The sequence below is a fragment of the Panicum virgatum genome, chromosome 5N (genome assembly GCF_016808335.1).
Source record: "Panicum virgatum strain AP13 chromosome 5N, P.virgatum_v5, whole genome shotgun sequence".
NCBI lineage: Eukaryota > Viridiplantae > Streptophyta > Magnoliopsida > Poales > Poaceae > Panicum > Panicum virgatum.
This window is the reverse complement of record NC_053149.1, coordinates 43,255,744-43,281,010: the sequence shown is the minus strand read 5'-3', so window position 1 is coordinate 43,281,010 and position 25,267 is coordinate 43,255,744. Positions and strand designations below refer to the sequence as shown.

The 25,267-nt window shown below is 45.5% G+C and overlaps 2 long non-coding RNA genes across 6 annotated transcripts; one reads left to right on the top strand and one right to left on the bottom strand.

Annotated features, from left to right (window-relative positions):
- The first annotated feature begins 2,167 nt into the window (after positions 1 to 2,167).
- On the top strand, positions 2,168 to 4,618 carry LOC120672763. 2 transcript variants are annotated; one of them, XR_005674297.1, is made up of 5 exons: positions 2,168 to 2,671; positions 3,123 to 3,251; positions 3,589 to 4,134; positions 4,255 to 4,291; positions 4,367 to 4,618. It is a non-coding gene; the product is annotated as an uncharacterized LOC120672763 (long non-coding RNA). The 2 variants fall into 2 exon arrangements; XR_005674298.1 differs by lacking the exon at positions 2,168 to 2,671 and adding an exon at positions 2,678 to 2,854.
- A 9,214-nt stretch (positions 4,619 to 13,832) lies between these two features.
- On the bottom strand, positions 13,833 to 24,253 carry LOC120672762. 4 transcript variants are annotated; one of them, XR_005674292.1, is made up of 9 exons: positions 23,865 to 24,253; positions 23,629 to 23,756; positions 19,364 to 19,452; positions 18,733 to 18,802; positions 15,510 to 17,587; positions 15,338 to 15,398; positions 15,153 to 15,229; positions 14,912 to 15,072; positions 13,833 to 14,207 (listed from the first exon to the last, which is right to left on the bottom strand). It is a non-coding gene; the product is annotated as an uncharacterized LOC120672762 (long non-coding RNA). The 4 variants fall into 4 exon arrangements; XR_005674293.1 differs by lacking the exon at positions 13,833 to 14,207 and adding an exon at positions 14,226 to 14,694; XR_005674296.1 differs by lacking the exon at positions 13,833 to 14,207 and having other exon boundaries at positions 14,223 to 15,072; positions 15,153 to 15,255.
- Positions 24,254 to 25,267: the final 1,014 nt, after the last annotated feature.

The following is a 25,267-nucleotide window of genomic DNA, read 5'->3' as shown; positions in this document are numbered from 1 at the left end:
CTTTAAAAACAGTTTATCCCAATCGATCTGTCGTTTTCTGTATCGGCGGCGTCTTGCCGATACGCTGTGTGAGAGTTATTCGGAAATCCAGCCGATACACTCTCGAATTTAATGTTTGCCTATTCCTTATCAATTTACAGGTCAAATTGATTGGCACGCCTCGGTTTGAAAGCGTTTACAATCTGAGCTTGGCGAACGGTGCTCTCGAGCTTGGTGTGTTGATCTTTCGCATCAACAATTAGTGCTTGTGGATTTAATTTTGAAAGATATTCTTATCCCAGTTTGATATAACCATTCAATAAGCATTAATATTAGATATTGAGTAGTCTGCGGATGCATGCAGATGCAGTCATTTCTGATAAATCCCAATAGTTATGTATTAAAAGTGTACGAGTCCATATCCAATTTTAAATTTAGTGCTTGTAGATTTTGAAAGATATTCTTAGCTCATATTCATAGCGTTACTTATTTGGATATGGAGCAATAGGTTCTGTCCTCTATTATGGCTCCATGAAGTCTATAAATTTGGACATATGAGCGAGGGCACAACCATCACCCACTTGGAACTCCTACCATGGAACATAAGTTGGTTATACTTTTATGCTTTTACCTAGCCATTGGAGCAAAGGAAGGAGCAAAGCATGGAGAAAATGTTGCTTCACGTGCCCCATACGGAAGTGTAAACAAAACCATTCAGGTATGCGTACATATATATTGTATTAACTGTTTTCTTTTGAGTAGGATTTTGGGCATGCTAATTTGGATAGGAGTTATTGGGATCCAAATCCCAATTCTAGCTCAGATAAATATTCCTGGAGCAATTCCCAAACATTTGCATATTAATCCCATAGTGAAATATAAATTCGCACGATGGCTAACTGATTACAATGTGAACTTAAATAATACAGACTGAAGATGGAGATGTCTTTGTATGCGTTAATATAAATCAACAGCCGGCTTTTGGTCATCCGCTGCTCAAAGATCATGTAATACAGGTATATCACTCTCAAAATTAAGATAATGATGTTTTCTGTTTGTAAATTTTGCTATAACATATAATATTAATACATACTGTTTGCTATAAAACTTTTTCTTAATTTTTCTATCAGAGAAACCAAGGAAACCAGATTGAATAATTTTTCGAGACCACCAATAATGTCCAAACAGCCCTACGCATTTACTTAATCTGAAATAATATTGCCAACGTACATTATATTTTTCATGCAAAACCAGATTCATAAATTATATAATAGGGGAACTTTCATTATTTGGCCCCTACATTGTTCCAATTTTAGGGGTTTCCATATAAAAAATGTAATATTTGTGACTCTCCACGATAAACATGGTTGTACTTGTGTTTTCCCACTTTGTAAGCATTCTCTTCCTTTTCTCTCAATAAATTGAGTTTTGACGCCTACCAAACCAAAATTGGTCAGCCTAAGTCACACCTGAGTACCGCAAACTAGGTTAGAGTACACCCATTCATACCCATTTATTCGATAAGGGAAATTTTTTTAATTCAAGGTTAATTCTGACTCAACCTTAGAACAAGCGGGTCATGTGTATTATTCAAATACTGGGGACCTCAATGACCACTTTGGTGAAAAATGGCCACAATAATAGTGAAATAAATGGTGGGCGTCGGGGTGGAGACGAAGGGGACAAGAGGTTTTATATTGTTCGATTTCACCTCTGGTTCAATAGTTTGTGGGGATTGGGTCTATGGTGGAAATATATATCACCTCCAGCAACACAGAGTAATAACAAGACATATAGAACAACAATTAATTATGCTAGTCTATTCAAGGGACCAATGGATAAATTATGAACAAATAAGAAGATACAAAAAATATATAGCGATTACCTCCGTCCCTAAATGTTCATCTTTGTATAATATAATGTTAAACCAATCAACGTCAAACATTTAAAAATCAGGTTGATTAAAACCTACCCCTGTTTGAGCTGCTCTCTGCGTCCCACGGGGAAAACAGGACGCGTGTCGATCTCCCACAGTGTTCGGCATTTTTTGCAAAAAAGTCCTCCAATTTTCTAAAAATCATAGCTAGACTCAGATTAGCCAGCCCACACAGCAACCGCGTTTGTAAATTTTTCACATAAAACCTTAAACTAACGTTTATTTCCACCTGAAGAAGGAGAAATTCGATAATGCCATCGTATTTGCAAAAAAACCCCACGGGCAATTTTCCATTAACCCCCTCCCGCACCTGCGAACCCTAAACCCCCTCGCTCGCTCTCCTCCCCGAGTCCCGGCTCCCCGCCGCCCTTCTCCCTCCCTCCTGCTCCCCGCCGCCGCCTCACTCTCTCTCCCTCTCTGCTCTCTGCCTCCCCGCCGCCGCCTCCCCCCTCCCGAAATCCCCGTCCCATCCATCCACACCCTAGCTGCCAGTCTTCGCATCTCTCTCATCGGCGGCGGCGGTGTCCCCTCCCCTCCTCTCCTCCCCGCAAGATCCGGTGTGCAGCACCATGGATGCCGGCGTGAGGAGCAGAGGGATCTGGCGTGGTGGGGCCGCCGTGGCCTCGGCCGTCCGGCCATGGGTGCTTGACCCTGTGGCCGCCGCCGCCGCTTCCGGGTTCCGGATGGAGGCGTTCCTCCGACGGCGCCATGGGGAAGACCTACATGCTCATCTGCTGCCCCTGCAAGTTCCCCACGGTTAGGGTGCTAATACTGACTCCCCATCCACTCCATTTTACTCCAATCTTCGATTCTTTATCTGCGCCCCTTTATTCCTGCATTTTGATTCCTCTTGATATGATTTGGATTTGGGTAGCTCTGGTTTCAAGAAAATGGAATGCAGATTCAGTACCAGTCTTGATTGGATTTGCATGAGCAAAGGTGGCGTTGGATTTACTACATTCCCATTCTTTTACTTCTGTTGTTGATAGTCAGATTGCTTGTTTTGTTTCGGTTTTCAGAATCCATCTGATTATTTTCATCAAGAGCATGCTGTAACAATGTTGAGTTAACCAATTGCCAATTTATTTCTTTATCTCTCTTGCTGCACGGGAATGGGATGGATAACATGTCCTCGATGGTATATCTATGCAAGAATGATAGCTGATTTCAACAAACTAATCAAATAACTATGCTCATGTTTCTGCAGAACAAAGAATCCTTGCCATTAATCAAGATATGTAACTACCTGAAGCTCATCAGAAAGCACTTTGTTTTGATGATAGAAGGAAAACAGAGATGGAGAAGAAGAGAAAATGAACTACTGTGCTTAGCTAAGGTAACCATGTTATCTGAAAAAAAATGAATTTTCTTTTTTCCTCAAGCAGTAACTTTTTCAAGCAAAAATACCATGCATTTGATACTTAATGAATTATATCTGTCGACTCTTAATTTTGAGGTATAATAGATAATTTGTAGGGCACAAACTCAGTGCTACACACAGTTGTGCTCAATAACTGTGTTTTGCATGTCACAGAAGCATAAAAGATTGATATATCAAAGAAACAGTGTAAAAAAACTGAGATGACCAGTGGATCAATTTCTTTTTACAATTTCACGTGTCCTCTTGCATCTTCTTTTTTTCTACTATTAACTTTAACCTATGCTTTGTTTAGGTGGTTATATATATGGACAGAGCTCACAGCTTCAGCTTACCTAAGTAGATTGACCGTGACCACAAATCCTAACTTTAATCCTAAGAGCTACACAATCTAAAAAACGAGGTATAGTTTTCTGGACTATCTTTTGTTACATACATATACACAGCCTGCGCTTTGCCTTTGTGTATTTGATCAGGTTTACTCAAACAATGTTCCTACCACGCATCGCCTCTACTATTATTGTCTCGACCTTGGTTCTATCACAATGGACAAAATAAAATTGGTGTTAATCAAATACATGCTATATCAACCACTGCTACACTAGATACATAATGCAAGCATAATGGATGTATTTGAAAATTTGTAGCTAAGCTGATCAACATTTCTCAAGAGTTGAAAAGCTTCAGTTGCATGATCAACATTTCCCAGGTTGACAGTGCTCCCTCGATGAAGGGCGTGTGGTTTTCTATGTGCTTTTGCAGGATTACATCCCCACTGTCTTCAGTGCCAATGTCTCGGTGGATGGGAGCACTGTCAACTCGGGCCTCTGGGACACAGCAGGTGAGCGTGATCAGATTACAGCAGATTGAGGCAGTTCAGTGATGTTGATAACAACCCAAGTATTTTTTTTCTCTTTCTTCTGCGAATCATTGATTCAGCTTGACCTTGTATGCATGTCAGGAGGACCACAGCAGATTGAGGCCTCTTTGCTATAGGGGTGCGGATTTTATTTATATTTAATTGCACATTTTTATTACTTCAATTTACTGATATTTGATTATTTAAATGGTAGGGCGTGCATCGCGCCTAATGTTCTAGTAAGATTGAAAGCTGCTGGCATCCTGGACGTCCTCCACTCACCTCTCCATTCTAATACAAGCTAAGTTACAAGTGTATATATGGTCTGTTTTATAGTGTGAGATTACTTGTGATGTTGAGATTGCTTGTGATGTTGAGAAAGGAACACTTTATGCTTTATATGTTGCGATGAGAATGTTCTCTCCCCCCAAGCTCCCAAACTGAGAAAGGAACACTTTATGCTTTATATGTTGCCACGAGAATATTCTCTCCCCCAGGCTCCCAAACTGTCACACTCGTATAAGTTCCTAACAGTAGAATAGACATAGGGCTCGCTAGCAGCTGTAGCTTGTGGGCTTGTGGCAGGCACGAGCAACAATGTTATTCTGGGCCGAAGCCCAGCGCATAACGACAGCTATGTGGAGCTGTCGAAGTAGCCCATCCTCATAAAATTCTGTGTTTTGGGTCTAAAACTGGCTTAACAAAACCTATCCATATATGTGATTCAGTCGAATTACTCCGCAACAAAAAAAATCACCTATATGATATTTGACTACTAGTCAAATGTGTAACTCCTAATATTTGCCGCGGGCCGGGATGTGATCCGTTCTCATCCCACCAGATTCCCAAAGCATACGTGTTTGTTCCAAGATGAAGTGAGATGGGACCGTTTTATGGAGTACTCCGTATATCATAGTTTTTTCTTTTTTTGAAGGAATATCATAGTTTTTTCTGGATGGGATGACCGCTTATAATACTTGGTTGTGGTGAGATAAGTTCGTTAGCAAAAGTGCTTAGTAGACCCTATCTTTCATCCAAAACCCCACACATGCTATCCTCTTTTATTTCTTTCTTTTCCCCACCTTGTCTTCTTCCGCCCGTCGCTTGCCACCGGATCTCGCACCGCCTATCCTTGCCTTCCGAAGCACAGCTTGCGTGCCACTCGCCAAGGGGCGTTGGCCCGCTGGACGTGATCTAAAAGTTACTGTTGATTTTTTTTTTCATTTAAGGTCATTCAATAGTCCAAAAATTATTATAAGTTCTCTAGTTCCAAAATCTATAAGTTTTGATTTCTTTTCAAACAATCTCGAAAATAGAGTAGTTCTATATCAAAGTAATATTGGCAAGTTCTAAAATTTGTATTTTATAAATTATTCATTTAAGATCAATTTGGATCACATGATGATTTACTAGTTGTACCCTACATACGGCTATGACTATGTCATCATATCTCATTCAACTCAAGTTATATTTTCAAGTTTCCACAATCTTAATCTTTATATATACAATATCTATAGTTCATAATAACCATAGTGTAGAAGTTCCATTTTTCATTGTTCAGTTATATTTAAAGATTTAAATAAGTTTTTGAGAAAAAATAGAAAAATATTTTTAAGGGCAGGTAATGGCGTCACCCACCCCTACAAATTGATTTTAGAGTTAATATAAAAGTATACCATATGTCGTATCCATTTTCTGGAAATTGATTTTTAGGGAATCTGCCCCCCTACAAATGAATTTGTGGGAACAGGCACGTTACCCGTCCCTGTTAATCTATTTTTATTATAGTTGCGAGAAGTAGGTGCGGGTACCACACCCCCACTCCTAAGATATTGTCGTGGCTCTAGAAGGAGGGCCACAGCCGGGTGGCGTAGAGCACCCGCCTAATCCCTGAGAGTGGTTACTCGGGGAAGTGCAAGCGATATCTCAGATCTACTCATGAAATAAGCACACAAGAACACTCGAGGATTTAGAGTGGTTCGGGCCGCCGGAGCGTAATACCCTACGTCCACTGAGAGTTGTATAGCTCTTGTGTTTGTGGATGAGTCTACCCTCTGCCTCCAAGTCCCCTATTTCGACTTGGGTCTTTCTCTAGCGGGCGTCCCCCTTTTATAGCGCAAGGAGGACGCGTACACATGCGTTGGACCCCGACAGGTGGGCCCAACAAGGATGTATAGAATATTATGAAAAAGACATTAATGGTGCTACAGTGGTTGAGAACCTCTTCGCCGGATACGCTTCATCGCACTGTAGACTCTCTGACCGAGGGGTGTCTTTACCTGTCCCATCGGCGAGGCGCCCGTTGAGGCGGTGTAGGTTGCGGCGTAGACTGTTGGGTCTACCGCGTAGGCGTTATGATACTCCGTCGCTGAGCTGTCGTGTCTAACTGGCATTGCAGTCTGACGCGCGTGGCGTGGGCGGTGCCAGAGGCTGCACTGTGCGCCTTGGTAACGCGCGGTCAATAGTACAGCCTGGCAAAAGTCACCTCGGGCTCTGCTGTGGCAGAGCGCACTTACGCCTCCCGCATTGAATGCAGTAGGTGGGCGAGTCTTCCCGGGGAAACTTCGTGGCCGTGCGCGTGTGCCTGCGCCTGTGGACACGTGGCGGCTCCGGACCCCCCTAGGTATATCAAACAGATCATCCAACTTAGCGTCCAATGGCCGGACACGGTTTTCCATGGCCATTGGACGCTAAGTTGGATTTTTTACACTAAGGGCGACACATATCGTATCGGCCATGACAATTCAACCGATAACTCAATTAATCGGCTATCCATCCATCCAAACGCTAGGGTAATACTTCTTCAAATATTTTCCGTTAAGAGCTCTAGAATACTCTTCCCCTTCGAGTGTCTGTAAAATATAAGCATTGCCAGGAACACATCTGTTTATTCTGAATGGTCCTTCCCACGTTGGCGACCATTTGCCAAATTTTGAACTCTTTGTTCCTATCGGCAGTATCAACTTCCAAACCAATTCCCCTTGCTCAAAAGTTTTGGCTTTTACCTTTTAATCATACCATCGGCTAACTCTGGCTTTATTTGCCTCAACATTTATAAGAGCCTTCAGCCGATGACCAGCCAGATCCTCTAATTCATCTTTCATCAGAGCAGAATATTCATTGGCCGTCAATTGATTCTGAAACGTGATACGCCATGAATCAAGTTTCAACTCCCATGGGAGAACAGCTTCATGTCCGTATACCAAATGATATGGAGATAACTTTGTAGCGCCATGAAAAGCCATTCTGTATGCCCATAAATCTTCATGAAGCACAGTATGCCACTTTCTAGGATATTTATCAATCTTTCTCTTGATCAATTTGATGACCTCTTTATTAGATGCTTCTGCCTGACCGTTAGCTTGGACATAATATGGAGAAGAATTCATCAATTTAATCCCCATTCCAGTAGCAAATTCCTCAAATTCATCTGACGTAAACATAGTACTCTAATCGGTCGTAATGGTCTGTGGAATACCAAACCGATAGATAATATATTTTTTGACAAATTCAATCATCTCTTTTGATGTAACATTTTTCAGAGGAATTGCTTCAACCCACTTGGTGAAATAATCAGTGGCCACCAAGATAAACTTATGATTTTTACTGGATGGAGGATATATCTAGCCGATCAAATCAATTCCCCATCCTCTAAATGGCCACGGCTTGATTATGGGATTCATGGCTGACGCAGGAACTCTTTGCACGCTCCCAAACTTCTGACATTCTTGGCAATCTCTGTAATATGTGAAGCAATCTTCCAACATCGTCGGCCAAAAATATCCGTTCCTCCTGATCACCCATTTCATCTTAAAGGCCGATTGATGGGATCCACAGATACCTTCGTGAATTTCACCCATTAACACATTTGCTTCTTCTTTATCAATGCATTTGAGCAAAACCCCATCAATTGCACGATAATATAAATCTTCCTCCAACAATACATACTTGATTGTCTGGAATCTGAATTTTCTGTTCACTTTTTTGGTTGGATCTTTCAAATAATCAATAATCTCTTTCCTCCAATCATCGACTGTTAATTCCAAGGCCATTATTCCTTCCATTGGCCGATATCCTGAAACATACTGAGCCAGCCGATTCGCATCACTGTTATAAAATTTGGGAACATGCTCGATGGTTACCTTCTTGATTTCTTTCAGCAGCCGGAGACATTCTTCATGATATAATTGCAAAATATCATCTTTGCATTCATACTCCCCAACTAACTGATTAATCACCAGCATAGAATCTCCAAAAATCTCAACAGCATCGGCTTTGATCTCTCGAAATAATTGAATTCCCTTGAGAATAGCACGATACTCAGCTTGATTATTGGTTGCAGAGGCTTCAATCGAAAATGAGAACTCAAAATTTGCCCCCCGAGGGGAAATCAGCACCACACCAATTCCAGAACCGTTCCCACACAAAGATCCATCAAAGAATAAAGCCAAGAAATAGGATCTACCATGTTCAGCTCTGGTCCACAATGTTGCACAACAAAATCGGCTACAGCTTGACCCTTAACTGCTTTAGCCGATTCATATCTCAAATCACATTCTGACAATACCAAAATCCATTTCCCTATTCTCCCTTTTAAAATCGGCAATGAGAGCATATATCTAATAACATCATCTTTGCTCACAACAACACATTAACCGATAATAAATAATGTCTAAGCTTGGTACATGAGAAGTATAAGCAAAGACACAATCTCTCGACAGGAGAATGCCTAGTTTCAGCATCCAGCAACCTTCTACTCACAAAATAAATAGCTCTTTATTTTTCTTCAAATTCTTGAATAAGGGCCGATCCGATAGCACGCTCATCAGTCGATAAATACAATTTAAACGGCTTGTGCTTTTGGGGAGAAACCAATACCGGAGGCTTTACCAGATAATGTTTAATTTCATCCAATGCCTTCTGATGTTCCTCTCTCCATACAAATTCCTGATCGGCCTTCAACTTCAGTAAAGAACTGAACGGCTGAATTTTTCCCGACAGATTAGATATAAATCTTCGAATGAAATTAATCTTGCCGATCAATGACTGAAGTTCAACCTTCGTCGTAGGGGCTTCAACTTTGTCGATAGCTGATATAGTCTTCTGACTAATTTCAATCCCTCGTTCATGTACCATAAAACCCAAGAATTGGCTAGCTGATACACCAAAAGCGCACTTGTTTGGATTCATCTTTAAACCATGCCTTCTGGTGCATTCCAGAGCTGTACGCAGATCGGCTAAATGTTCTTGGTGCCCCTTTGACTTCACAACCACGTCATCAATGTATATCTCCATAATTTTGATGATGAGTTCATGAAAGATATAATTCATGGCACTCTAGTACGTAGCACCGGCATTTTTTAATCCGAAAGCCATGACTACCCACTCGAATAAACCGAGATGTCCTGGACATCTGAACACAGTCTTGTGGATGTCTTCTTCAACCATAAAAATCTGATTATATCCAGCATTGCCATCCATAAAACTAATCACTTTGTGCCCAGCAGCAGCATCTACCAACATATTAGCTATCGGCATAGGGTAACCATCTATCGACGTAGCTTTGTTGAGATCCCTGAAATCAATGCACACTCGTAGTTTGCCATTCTTCTTGTAAACAGGAACCACATTAGAAATCCATTCGGCGTAACGACACTGCCGAATAAAATTAGCTTCAATTAACCGTGTAATCTCGGCCTTTATATCTGGCAAAATCTTAGGATTATATCGCCTCGCTCCTTATTGATATGGCCGATATCCCGGTTTTATAGGCAAATGATGTTCCACAATAGATCTATCCAAGCCAGGCATCTTATAATATTCCCAAGCAAAACAATCTTTGTATTCTCTTAATAAACTCTTCAATTCCTATTTGTATTTGGGATCCAAATTGGCACTAATAAACATCGGCATTGGTTTATCACCATCTCCAATATCAATTTCTTCTAACAAATCGGCCGACGTAAATCCCTGTCCCAATTTTCCTTCTTCTTCTAGGAACTCATCCATTAGGCACTTTCTGAAGAACCGACTCACCATCGGCCTTAGCCTTGACACGCCAGACTTGTGATCTGATCCCTTTCTTGCGCAGAATCTGTTCTCACTCTTCCTCAATAATCTCTAGCTGGCGTAACCTCTGAACACGTCGCTTCTGAGACTTGGTCAAACCCCCTGGACACCATTGAGATTGATCCGTGCGATCGGGTTCACGTTCTGGATTTCTCCGCATCGACTGATCATCTTGTACTCTGTCATCGGCCACCTGTTCTAGCCGATCGTGTACAAGCACTCTTCTCCCAGCAGGATCACGTAGCATTGTCCTGCCCCCCAGACGATCATGCACTGATACCCTTTTTCCTAGCCGATCATGCATAGGAGTGCGCTCACGCCGATAGGGCTCATGACGTGACCTTTCATATGATCGGCTGCCTTGACCATTGCATTTGGGACAATCATATGCCGATGGCAATGTCAACCCTTCTTCCCAGCAGTAGACAAAGAAAGGACACCTCCAATGATCTTGCTCTCGTCGTTCCTCTTCTTCTCTACGCTGTCGCCTTTCACGATCACGCTGAAACTTGTTCAACAGCATTTGAGACGTTACACGTCTACGTGGTGCCGATGAACGTTCAGCATCCTTCATCGGACACTTTCCTTTGACCTTATCGGCCACTATCTGCGCTTTAGGATCAACAGCTCCAGATTTCTCGGCCGATGATGACGTTAGAATCTTAACTTGAGGAGAACCTTCATCTCTGGCCACATCAACCATGTTCGTGGCGAAAGGATGTCCGTCGATCTTCATCATCTTCTTGGGAGCCACAAATTTCAATCTCCCTTGTTCGAAAGCCATCTGAATCTGCTGTCGGAAGACCTTGCACTCATTTGTGTCATGCGACGTGGCGTTGTGCCATTTGCAGTACTTTATATTTTTGAGCTCGTCCTCCGATGGAATCTTGTGATATGGCTTCAACTTGATCAACCCTTCCGACAATAACAAGTCAAAGATCTTGTCGGCTTTGGTGATGTCTAACCCATACGACTCAGGCTCTTTCTTCCCAAACGGACACGTCACCTGCTTTTTACCGTTTCTTGCTCCGCTTCAGACTCATCATTGGTAGAATACTCCACATAGTTGATCTTCTTCTGAAAAGACTTCTTGGACTCGTAGGATCGAGTCTCTCCTGTCATCCGACTCGCGATCTGGCTAATACTTTCAAACTCCTGCGATGCATATTTATCTTTAATGTGCAGCAAGAGCCCATTGAATGCTGCATCGGCCAACTGCTGATCGGACAGAACCAAACTGTAACATCGATTCTTGACATCTCTAAACCTTTGGATAAAAGCAGCAACCGACTCATCGTTTCTTTGTCTCAAGCCGGTCAAATCGGTCAACTTTAACTCAGTAATCCCATAGAAGAACTGATAAAATTGTCTCTCTAGATCGACCCAATATAATATGAAGTTTGCCGGCAAAGTGGTGAACCAAGCAAAGGCCGATCCAGACAAAGACAAGGAGAACAAACGGACTCTGAGTGCATCATGATTGCCCGCTTCTCCCAACTGTAGAAGGAATCTATTAACATGTTCCATCGTAGAAACTTCCCCCTGCCCTGAGAACTTCCTGAAGTCAGGCATCTTGTACTTGTGTGGGAGAGGAATCTGATTATAAGCCGGAGGATAGGGAGTCTTGTACATGACGGATTGTTGCTTTGGCCTCAAACCAAACTGCTCCCACATCACTTCAGCTATTTTTGTGCTCCAATCAACTTGCGGTTCAACTATTGGCATTTGCTGAGGGGAAACCGTACTCGCTGCATTGGTCATCATCGCAAGTTGTTGAGCTACATGGTTCATCGGTTGTCCAGCCGATTGCATCTGATGTGTCTGCTGTGCTATCCGATTAGGTGTTTGCTGAGTCATTGTCGGCTGTGTAGCTGATGGGTTAGCCGATTGTTGACCAGTAATATCCATATACGGCACATTGACATACCGTATCTGTCCGATTGCTTGATTGTGGAATACCCAGTTGACTCCCTTCTGATGCGGAGATTGCGACAACAACACTTCTGAAGGAGACTGGGGTTGGAGCAGGATAGCAAGACGCTGCTGTGGGGTCATCGGCGGTGGCGCCGATGCATTAGCTTGTGCCATCTGTTGTGGACTCCATGCGCCTTGTGCATTCAGCTGTGTTGCCGATGCACCCTGCTGTGCACCCATCGGCTGAAAGGCCGATGGATCAGGCTGAGAGGCTATCGGCTGAGAAGCCGACGCACTAAACAGTATTTTGGGTGGCGTAGAAAAGAAATCCGGATGCATACCATACCCAGTAGCAGGATTCCACCCTTTAGGAAATACAGACGCAGATCCATCTTGCACAGTTGTAGCAATCGTCGGCGTGGTTGAGTAGATAGGATCTGTTGTACCCGCCGATGCCGCAGTAGTCATCTGGGGTGGAGTTTGACTGTTGCTTGTTTCTGCCTGGCTATCTTGAGCCGACAGGGCTGCTGCCATAGACACCTCCAAAGGAGTATATTGCATCTGATCTGGTTGTATATAGCAAGGACCCATGCACCTTGGTAACGTGCCTTCAGCAAAAGTCTTGACCACTACATTGTGCACCGTGTTGTCCATGACTGTTGCACTCTTGATGAAGGCTTGTGCCATAGCTTGACCAACTGCGTCTATTATCTTGTTTTCACGTTGAGCCTCTGTCAATGGCTGGAAAGATGGAATATTAAACTTCTTGATCACCTCACCAGATCTGTTGACATTGTACGACTTGAGGCATTCACGTTTGAATTTCTCCACCAGCTCTTCATATTCCTTCTTTTGTTCTTCTTTGAGCTTATCTTCAGGAACAGAAATCTGGTTCTCTTCATTGACCGCAGATTTATTAGTAATGTCCACCATGTTGAAGCTTTCAGTCCCACTGGGCGTGCCAAAAGATGTGTTGACGCAAAAATCAACACACTAGAATCCGAGGGCAAGTGTTCGCCGAGTCACGGAAAGTCAACCAAGTGTGCCAGTCAATTTAACATGAAATTGACAAGGGAGAAAACAAAGTCAAATTCGAGAGCGTATCGGCTGGGATTCCGAATATCTCTCAGATGGGCGTATCGGCAAGCTTTGCCGATACTATAGACGACAAAAAGATATTAAATGCAAACGCATAATAAACGAGCATATCGGCAGGATCAGCCGATACACTAAACGACAAAACCGGCTTTGAACAGCCGATCGTGTATGTATGACAAGATCTAAGCTACGAATGTGTAGCTCAGATGATGTGAAGCTAAAAACAGATCTAAACCGGCTCTTGAGACAACAAAAGTGTTACTCCAAAACCTAAAGCCGATCTAATATGTTTTTAGATATGATAATGGCCAAAAAGCATAGAAAAACCTACAAATCTAGCCGATATCGATAATTGGTGAATAAATCTAGACGAGACGACAGCGATGCGCCCGGAAGTCAAAGCCTAGATAAACTCGATAACTTTTGAATAAATTTGAACGAAGCCACAGCGATGCGCCCGGTAGCTAAAGCTCAAATATACTCGGTAAAACGAAAACTCACCAGCAAATCAAGTCGCTCGAATGTGAGGCGTCCTTGATCAATTTGAAAGAACTCGTCGAAAAAAAAAGAAAAGGCGAAGTCGCCGAAAAAATGCAAAGGAATTGTAAAGTTTGTTGTATTGGATGTGTATCAAATTTTTCCGGTCCCTTACAACTGATATATATAGCCTAGCGCTATCAAGTCCTAGCCGATTACGGCAAACATTACTTGACCCTAAAGAAAAGATTATCTAAAAGATAAACTACTTAAAATATTACAACCGAATCATCAAGATTTTCGTAGAGTCCGGATTCTCTTCTCCTTCCTTGACTTTATCGGCAACTCTCCATCGGCCGAGCACCAGAGCTGGCGGATCCGCATCTTCACAGAATATTCCTCTGGCACATCGGACGAGCTCCATCAGCCGATTCCAACCCTGTGTATCTTTTGGTTTCTTCCAAATCGGCCACCTTCCCTTCACAAAAATCACCTTCCTTGACACGTGTCAAAAAACGGTGTCAACAAAAACTTCCTCTCTTTCTAGAAAAATGAGAAGAGTGCTGAAAGCATGCAGATGCAAGGTTACCAGTTTAGCATACCAAGGGCCTATAGCAACTTAAAAGTTCAATTGCCTGACATAGAAAGCAACCAGAATGCAGATCTAAGTCATATGTGCAAAACCTAGCTATCATAAATCTGCGCAGCATCACAAAGAGACGCAGATTATGACTATCCAAAGCGAACCTAATGGCAATATTCAAGAACAAAAAAAGAAAGCGAGGTATTTCGTTCCTATTTTATTCAACATGGTATGCTTGGAGAGGGACTTTGAGTTTTTTTTTTTTGACACAGCAGAGCAGCATAAGAATGAACAACAGCTTAAACAAATATGATTAACCAACCATGCTGACCAAAATAGAATTTAGTAGAACTGAACGTCAATAAACAAGGGAATGCTGCAAGACCAACTTTCGGAGAACCCTGTTATAAACAAAAATCTCAATTGTCGAAAAAAGGAATTCAACTATAGAAATATCAATAAGCATTCATGCAGTATAGAAATAAAACAATTTCACAATTGTATAGATCACATAAAATGTGCTGACTATGATGCAATGTAAATTTTTTAAAGTAGCTCACATCACTAAAGACAGACGATCGAATTTCTATAAACAGAAAAAATAGATAATGGATTAACCTTCTTGGCAAGTGCTCTGATGGGAGCTTTGCAACCTTGTCATGAATATTGATGGTCGCCCAGCTAATAGACTTTGTGTCCGCATCCTTCACCTTCATCTCATTTCAATTGTTGTCTGGTGATTCCTCCTTCAAGTGCCCTGCCACAAGTTCCTTCAAGCACTATCCAATGGTGATTGAAATGATTGTCAAATCAAATGCAAAAACCTAAATCGAAGGGAAAACATGATATGCTAGCTCACCATTGGAGTTTGATGTCTCTTCATGACATCATCTCGTGATTCTTCCATCTTGCATTTTGCCATCGGTCTTGATCTTGCTGTTGACAGAATACAATGCCAAAATCTAAAAATAAATAGTAAACAAATCGGAAAAGAAGAAAAGAGAGAAGAGCTAGAATTAATGTTAGCTTGATTATGTGATTTACCTTGCTCCCAAAGTGTTCTTTTTTTTCTTCTTGTCAAGCACCTCAGTCCTGCTCTCTAAATCTGATTGGAACAGAAAGGAGCATTAGACATACCGTGAACTCCTCTTACAACCATAGCATGCTTGTTAATTCAACAATTAGCATATCGGTGATCACAATGAACAGAGCATACCTCCTCCCATCTGGTTCAATTCTCCTTCATGTGCTTGCAGCTTGTAAAGTCATACCCCCTTTTCTTCAAAACATGGTCAATTTGATGAAAACAGCTAGCTTTCAGTCATAGAGGCAACCATTCCTAAATAATACTGGTGAGCAGTGCTGTAGTGATCTTCAAGATGGCAAATACAGAAAAACTGAAGATAATGAATCCGAGGATTCTTCCTATAACTAACGCATGACACTCTGAACATTTGCAGAGATGCCCATGTGCGGCATGCACATGTTTTAAAAATTCATTAAAAATTTTTACATTGATAAAAAGTTAATAGATAATAGTTTTCTTATTGTAGCAAAGATGTACACATTGTAATTAAAGAATTTTTAAAATACAATCAATATCTCATACGAAACTAAGCCCCTCTCAATCATGATTCATATGGTAACACCCTATTGATTGACCCATAAAAAAAATATAGTTGCTCAATTATTCAATTACTAATAATTGTTTATTTTTATTTATTTTGTAAATATAGAGGCAATCAATTACCATCTCTTAAAAGGCTCTAAATCAACTACCATATGAGTTTTTCCCATGTATCTTATTTCTTTCCCCAAACATAGAGAGCAAGCTACATGCATGTTTATATCTTCTGTTTATATCCAAGTATCTGTATGTAGCAAACAATATGGAAATTCTAATATACTTTCACAAAAAAGTAGCTAGAAGCAATTGATATTTCCTTCATAGTTATCCAACACCATGCATACTAAATTACTAATGCTGTCCTCCATCAGATGCTTCAATAGGCATTCCAATCATCTATATTTCCACATAGTCATCGTCACCTCCCTCTATATATCATCACCTTCATCTTGAAGGAACACCCTCTTCCTAAAATACAAATACGGATAGAATTTTGATAGCTTTACACGGAGAAATAAATTAAAAACTCAGTGCATTCACAATTTAGCAGTTCTCAAACTTGGCAACAGGTGAATCCGCACATCTCAAGACTCAAATGCAGTTGTCATTCTTTAGGTACAGAGCTTAGTGAACAGCTTTTTGTGCTTGTCGTGCTCCTCTCTCGCCCCAATGTACTTCAAAAACTCCATAAATTCCTTGCTTTCATAGACCAGTGTTTCCTTCCATTGTAATTTGCAGAAAGATTATATATATCCAATCCTACTAATATGTAATATTTTCGAGTGAGTCTGAAAAAAGCTGAAAACACAATGAAGTGGCATCTCCAATTCAAATTACAGCCATCACCTTTTAGTGGCAACAAAAAAGCACCATACATAAGGTGGCAGGCTGCCAAACATAATAAAGGGGTCATACTGGAATACTGGGATCCAACCTTCTCCCACCATTAACTGTAATTAAATAGTAACTTAGTAAGCATTCTGTAATCTAATATTTTGTCTTGGCAGTAGCTCCAGACCTTGTCTCAATTCTACACGTTCTTGACCCTATGGAAATCCCCAAGGAAACACATAACTGGGTACAAAAATAAAAAAAAAACATAGACTACAGTCACTGATTGCTTTAGGAAAGGTAACTAATCTAGTCAACTCCGTATTTTTAAAGTGGCATATCCTGTGTAACCTGACATCCTTTGAGAGTCCCATGGCGTCCTAATTCGAGGGAGATCAAACAGGAAGACAAATTGGGCATTCTCTTTTGCTAGAATCATATACATTGCTTGCATCACTTTTTCAGCTATGCAGCATCGATACAGGATACGAATATTAGTATCAGCACAGATGAAGTAAAACTTGGCATTATCTAATAAGTGTTTGCATTGCAGAAAATAATGTTGGTAACTCAATAATTATGGCAATCTAATAAGTCTAAATAACCCATCAGGCAATCTATTGAACCAACTTGTTCAACTATAGAGGCATGAGCTCTCCATAGAACACATCCAGGAAGAACTACAAAAGATTAGGAAATATCTGCGATTAGATGAGAGGAGAGGCTGGCTCGAGGAGCCCCAGCCCGCCGCCCTTGCCCCCGCCGCCGACTCTGCCTCTGCAGTGGCCAGTGAAGCTGCTGGACCGGCTGGGTCTCCTGCGCCCCTCGCCAGTTTACTGCATCCACATAGAGATGTTAACACAAGCGTGTTGGAAAAGGGTAAGAGTACAAAAGATAAGAATTAGGACACGACAATGTTGAAATGAATTATGTGTTTGAGAATTTTGTTTGATAAAATGGTATGCATTATGATGGTCTCTTTTTGTCCATTTCGGTTGGGACCGATTTTTTCCCCCAAATTGAATCCCAAAACCTTGGTTGTAAGCCAAGCATCTCCATTCACTAATTCTACAAGTCCAATGCCAACTTGCAAAAACCAAACATAGATGTTGCTTAATATCTTATAGTATAGCATACAGACACTTCAATTGGTTTCTTTATAACATCAATCACAAAATTTGGTTAATTAGACTAACATACTGTCAAAGGATTTTCAAGCATTATTCTATACCTCTGCTATTTTATTTATGGACTAACATCTCCCGAGAAACGGCCGCTCACGAGCAGCGCCCAGGACCCCCAGCGAAGGTGGCGGCCTCCTCCGAAGCCGCGAGGTGCGGAGCAGAGGGTGGCCCAGCAGCATCTCTCTTGCCTTCCGGGGCGGCGGCGATCCGTTCCACGCCACCTCCCTCCCCCTCTTCCTCCCGGGCCTATGCTCCGCAGGGAGCCCAGCCTGCCGCTCGGCGAGCGCCTCCAGCAACGCTTTTCAGCTCAGCCCAGCCGCCTGCCGCCACTACCACCGCTTGAGGCCCGATCATTTCGGTGGAGGGGATGGGGAAGGGAGGAGATTGCAAGACTGGCCTCGGAGGGATGACGGCGCATTGGGAGGCACCTGGGAAGCGCGGTACGGGCTGAATAAGAGATGGGAGAGAAGGAAAGGTAGGCATGATTTGTGGGCCGACGAGCCGCAAGGAAGGGTGCTGGAAAGCGTGATCGGCGGCGCGGGATTGGAAGCGGGTACGGTGGGCGGGTAGATGGCTCCATGGTGAAAAAAAAGAGAGCCAAATCACGGGAAACATTTTAGAAAGAGTGGTTTTTTCCCTCATCGCCATACTTTCATTGTTCACCTTCCCGACAGGTGGGGACACTGAGAGGGATGGGTGTGAATTTTCTAGGTACATATTAATTTCAATTGTTTAGGATCCTTATAGGTAAGTCAATTTCCATAAAAAAAGATAATTCAATTTACGAACCAAAGTACCTGCTTCTGCAGCTGCTTCAGGACGGTCCTCTGTCTACCCCATTCCTTGAGAGCATCTCACATCCATCACCTGAAGTAAAAAAGATCGATTCAGCAAGAGTGTGTTTGCCCCCAAACCCCATGGTGAACATTGACATGCAGTCTGAAATATCAACTAAGGGGACTCATTTGCACTTAAACTAAGCCTAATATTTGGGTGCGAAATATATTATGCTCAAACAAATGGAACACACAACAGAGATATCAATTAATCTGATATGGTTACAAACTTACCACTTAGCAGCTTTTTTCTTAGTTATCTGCCAATTGCCATAACCAATGTTTCACTACCATCTAGCCACACAATCTTATATTCTTATACCAAGAAGGACCAGCCACAGCATCAAGTTTCATTAAAAAAATCAAATGATAGTGCTGCTGTACTACTCCCTTCATATATAAAACCCCGTCCCTGATCCCAGTAACCATTTTATAACTCAGCAAAATCATACAAAAGAAACATCCCAACTTCCCAAATTTATCCACATGCCAAGCTAGCCTTCAGCAGTAAGTAATATTCATCATGCTCACGGTCCAACTAATAATTGCACACTGAACCGTGAAAGGAACAAACAAAATTAGGTGCACTCACTTTCCACATCCATCTCAATGGCCTTAAAGCTTGCTCCCAGCTTCTCAAACAGCTGCTTCAGACGGACGTAGAAACAGCAGTAAGACTTGCTGCAGGTAACCAGAAATAAGTGTTGGAGTATATTGAGCCCATGTGTATAGAGACCCATCTAGAGGCCCATGTGTAGGTACTATATATATACCCACTCTTCTAGGGTTGGATGAATACAACAACTATTATCCTCCTACATGGTATCAGGCTAGATTTTTCCTCCCTACCCTGCAGCCGCCGCCGCCGGCCTCCATGGCTGGCCGCCGGCCGCCGGCGCCGCCCTTCCCTTCCCTCTCCTCCTTCCCTCCCCTCTCTTCCTTTCCTTCTGCTCCAAGCACCACCTGGGCCGCTGCCTCTGCTCCGAGCGCCGCCTGGACCGCAGCCGCTCCCTCCTCTGCTCCTGAGCATCGGGGGCCCCCGCGCCGCCGCCGCCGCCGGCGTGCGCACGGGGGGCGCGGGGGGCGTGGCGGGCGCGGGGACCCCGGATCCACCTGCTGCCGCCGCCGAAGCCGCCGCCGCTGGCGTGCGCGCGGGCGCGGCTGGCGCGAGGGGTGCGGCCCGGGCACCCTCCTCTGGCGCCCAGGAAGCGGGAGGCGCGACCGCCGCCCCTGCCGCCGCCCCTTGGCGCGCGCTGCAGCCGGCCGCGGCGCCCCTGCCTGGCCGCGCGTGGACGCCACTGCTTCCTCCTGCCGGGCCGGCCGCTAGCTCCCCTGCTCGCGTGGTCGTCGCTCCGCCGCTCCCCTCTCCACCTGGCGCACTTCCTGCGCCGCCGCCGCCCAGGGGCGCTGCCCAGGCCCCTGCGCTGCTGCTCCCCTGGGCGGCGCCCCTCCCCTGCCCTGCACCCTCCACTGGGCCGCCCCTCCCGACCCAGATGTAGGCCCATGGGCCTCGGACTGGGGGGTAGGCCCGGGCCAGGGCCTGGGCAGCCCGGCTCTGGCTTCCGCCGCCGCGGCCCTAGCCCTGCACGTGCCGCCGCCGGTTCCCACCCCGCCCCTGCAGGATCCCGCCGCCTCCCTCGCCGCCGCGCACGCCGCGCAGGCCGTTGCGCCCAGGGACTCCGCGCGGGCCACTGCCTCCCTCGCCGCCGCGAGGCCTGCGTTCGGGATGCCCCCCGCGGCCGCGCCGTTCGCCGCCAACGCTTTCAGCAGGCAGCCGATCGCCGCCGGTGCTGCTACTGCCGGAGCTGCACCCCGTTCGCGCAATCCTTCAGCGCCATGGGGCGGACGACGCCGGTCAGCACCGAGTGGATCGCCGACTCGGGTGCCTCCTTCCACACCACCCCAGATGTCGGTATCCTCTCTTCTGTCCGACCCCCACACCCCTCTTGTCCTTCCATCATGATTGGTGACGGGTCTTGCCTTCCTGTCACCGCCGTGGGTTCTGCTCCTAGTTCTTTTCTCCTTCCCAATGTCCTTGTTGCTCCTCAGATGGTTCATAACCTTCTTTCCATTCGTCAGTTCACAGCTGACAATTCCTGTTCCATCGAGTTTGATTCTTCTGGCCTCACTGTAAAGGATTCGGCCTCCCGGCGTCCGCTACTCCGGTGTGACAGCACGGGGCCCCTTTACACCCTTCGCCTTCCTTCTACCGCTGCACCACTCTCGTCTTCTTCCTCGCCCTGGCCGTCTTGGTCTGCCGCTTTTGCCGCGACGCCGTCTTCCACCACTTGGCACCGTCGTCTTGGTCACCCTGGCCGCGACGTTCTGGCTCAGCTCGGTCGTAGTACCGATGTTCCTGGTACTAGGGCTCCTGCTCAGCCCCTCTGCCATGCGTGCCAGCTCGGTCGTCATGTTCGACTTCCTTTTTCCTCTTCTTCCTCGCATGCGACGCATGCATTCGACCTTGTTCACTGTGACCTGTGGACCTCCCATGTACTCAGCCTCTCTGGCTACAAGTACTATCTGGTGGTGGTCGATGACTTCTCGCATTACTTTTGGACGTTTCCTTTGCGTGCCAAGTCTGAGACCTTCCCAGTGTTCAAGAAGGCGGAATTAGGCGGCCGCCTAGGCGCGCTTAAGCGCTAGGCGAGGGGGTCCCGCCTGGCCTATGGGGGTAGGCGGTCCCCTAGGCGGCCTGTGGTGGCGGCGGAGGCAGGGATGGGCGCGGCGGAGGCAGGGATGGGCGGCGGAGAAGGAGGCAGGGGACGGGCGCCGCCATGCGACGGTGGAAGAGGCAGGGGACGGGTGCCGCCGTGCGGGCAGTGGAGGAGGCAAGGGCTGGCGGCGGAGGAGGAGGAGGAAGAGGAGACAGGGGCAGGCGAGCGGGCGGAGGAAGAGGAGGCAGGGGCGGGTGAGCGGGCGGAGAAAGAGGAAGAGGAGGCAGGGGAAGGCGGGCGGCGGAGGAAGAAGAAGCTGTGGCGGCGACGGGTGAGTCCGTGAGTGGATAAGGGGAACATGTTCTGTTCATTTGGGCTGGGCTGTTTTAATGGGCTTTTATCCCAAGTTAGGCCCATCAGCTTCTTATTTTCTCTTTTTTTTGGAGATATATGTATGTATAGGGTAAGATATGTATGTATATGTGTGTATATGCTACCGCCTAGCAAATCGCCTTGAAACGCCTAGGCTCGACTAAGCTCGACTAAGCTCTAGGCGGTGACCCTCCGCCTAGAAACCGCCTAGCGCCTTTTTGAACATTGGACCTTCTTCACCCTCCTCCACTTCTTTGCCTGGGTGTCCACTCAGTTCGGCCTCACTGTTAAGGCCGTCCAGTGCGACAACGGGCGGGAGTTCGATAACTCCACCTCCCGGTCTTTCTTCCTGTCTCGGGGTGTTCAGCTGCGTATGTCTTGTCCGTATACCTCTCCTCAGAACGGCAAGGCCGAGCGGATGATTCGCACGATGAACGACGTCGTGCGCACCCTTCTGATCCAGGCTTCTCTCCCCCCGCGCTTCTGGGCTGAGAGCCTCCACACCGCCACCTACTTGCTCAACCGTCTTCCGTCCACTGCTTCTCCTGCTCCCACTCCACACCACGCTCTTTTCGGTACCCCTCCTCGCTACGACCACCTACGGGTATTCGGGTGTGCGTGTTACCCTAACACCTCCGCCACCGCTCCTCACAAGCTGGCGCCCCGCTCGACTCGTTGTGTGTTCCTCGGTTACTCCCCTGACCACAAGGGGTACCGATGCTTTGACCTCACCACTCGCCGCGTCCTGATCTCCCGACATGTCGTCTTCGACGAGTCGGATTTCCCCTACTCCACCTCCTCTACACCTCCTAACCCCGAGCTGGAGTCTCTGTTTCCGACTGAACATGCTAAGAGAGATGTGAGACCAAAGAGCCGTATGTCAAAAATAGGAGATACAATTGCAACTACTTTAGTGACCCTTCAACACGAAATCAAGAAGCCAGCGCCACCTGCACCTGCTATGCCTAATTCTAATGGTATATTGTGGCAAAGACTTGAAAACATGACACTAACTACCGATCAAAAGTTGATGGTAGGAACCTTTCTAGCACATAAAGATCAAAAGGGTATGCGTGGTTTTCTATCTGGTTCAGCTGAGGTGACATTTCAATCATGGGTATTCAAATTTCTTAGTGATACGGGGCTGTGAATTCCCCTAGGTGGTTGGCCGCTTTTGTTTATGTGCCCAGGTGATATATGTTGCAATTGGTCAATTATTACTTGCATTGTTTGCACTTTGCTAAAGTGAGTTGTTTTGCATTGTAGACTCATCCAAGAACTTAACTGAAGATGGATGGTGTCAATGAAGGCTCATTCTTTTGCACTTCTTCTAGGCTGATATATGATGGCTATGAAGATAGATGGTGTTGCTCACAACAATTTGTTTAGCACTTAGATGATGCTTCACACTTTTGTTAATGCATACTTTGCTATAATGTAACTAATGTGAACCAATTAAGGTTGTTATTGACATGATGTGGAGACATTGTCAATTTGATATGGGCATATGGATATGTTATGTCCATTGATTGTGATTATAACTATTGCGGTTCTGTTATTTGATATGTTCATCAATTTGTTATGTTAATTTTTCTATTTTTATTTGTGTGGCTAGTTTTATGTGTGGTAGCAAAACAAACAGCTACCACACTTTTTTACAAGATGCCTAATGTTAGGCGGAGTAATGAACCAAACACATACTTCAATTAAGGCAGCTTAGGCGCGCCACATCTGTGGCAGCATGCTAACCTTAGGCGTGGCGCCTTAGGTAGCAAACCAAACATGCCTTTAGTGTGGATGCGGCGGCGGAGAGAGAGAGAGGGTGTACCTGCGGAGGTCGACCACGCACCGTCCGTCGCCCGTACCAGCAGTCAACACGGCCGGATCCCTGCCCGTCCCCGCCGGATCCCTTCCCACGCCGGTTGTACTCGCCGCTAGATCCCACGCCCGCCGGATCTGAGAGAGAGGGAGAGAGAGAGAGAGCACCGCCCGCCCCGACGCGGTGAGAAGCTGCGGGGGAAGACCCGGGCCGGATCGAAGCGGCCGCGGGATTGGGGCGCTTACCTGCGGGGAATTGACGCGCGGCGCCGGCAGCGAGCTCCCACAACCCCGCGCGTGGCACCCGGAGCTCCCGGGATCGGGGGCGGACTCCACGCCCCCCTCGCGCTCGTGAGAGGGGCCGCACGACGCTCGCTCGGAGGCCGCGCCGTGCCAAGGGCCGCCGCCGCCGAGACTCGCCAGGGTGCGCTAGGAGGGGGGGATGGAAGGGGCGGTCATGCGGGGAGGCAAATGGAGATGGCGTCGGCAGAGGAAGCGAGGGGCGCCGGGAAGGAAGGGTGGGGAGAGAGGATCCGAGATTGACGCCGGTGCGGGGATAAGCGGTGCGCGGCGCGGCGGGTTGGCGAGCGACGCCGCGTTTTTTTTTTTTTTGGAAGGGATCACGCGATGCGCAATGGGCGGGCGGGTACGGCGGGAGGGTAGCTAAGGGCGCGGTGCAAAAAAATTTTGCGGATTGAGCGCGCGGCGTACAAATAGGCGACGAAATGTGCCCGACTCCATTTTTTGTCAAATTTTTCATCTTACATGTGAGCTCTAAAAAAATAATTTGTGAGAGGTATAACTAGATTAGTCTTGTTAATGCTAATTTTAATTTTTTTGAATCTTTATAGTATAGATAGATAGATTGACACATGCATATATACATTACTAAAATGACAAGGCAAAATAAGTAAACCAGCGCAACTGGGATGCTCTCTTGTTGCTTGCCATGCATGCTATACTACTTAACGTTTGTCCAACAAGCGCAACTGCTTGTGAATTCCAACGTATTGCAGATTCCTGCTCCAGGTTCTAGCTAATTAGTGTATCGTAGGGGACCTGGATTTTTCTTATATCACGGCTAAAGTTTCCTGGAAAGTTTGAATGGTTTCTTAGATTCAGTCAGGTTGTTTTTTTTAAAAAAAAACGAACTTAGCCGGCAGCCTTTCGTGTCCATCATCATTATTGTGAGGGAGCCCCCCCCCCCCCCCCCCCCCCCCAAAAAAAAAAACCCTCAACAATTTGAACATATCAGGAGGTAGCGCGTGATGATGAGGTTGGTATAACCCCAATCCGAGCAGAGCAAGATGAAGCTGTGGCAGCAAGTCATCAGGCGAGGCAGGCCAAGATGAAGCCGGAACATCGGATGAGATCACTGAGGTGGCGGATCCGGAGCAGGTGCAAACTGAAAGGAGGACCGGGGCTAGCTCTGCCACTCTTCCAGGAACAACGTAAGCATTGCTGATCCCACATGCATGCATGAGACCAGGATCATTATGTTTATTCGCCTGCTGCGCTGCATTAATTGGATCTGGCTCCTCACCAGGTAATTTAGATATTGCATTCCGTAAATCACTTGTAACACTAGACACAAAAACAAGATAAAAAAAACAAAAACAAAACAAAACAAAACAAAAACAAAAACAAAA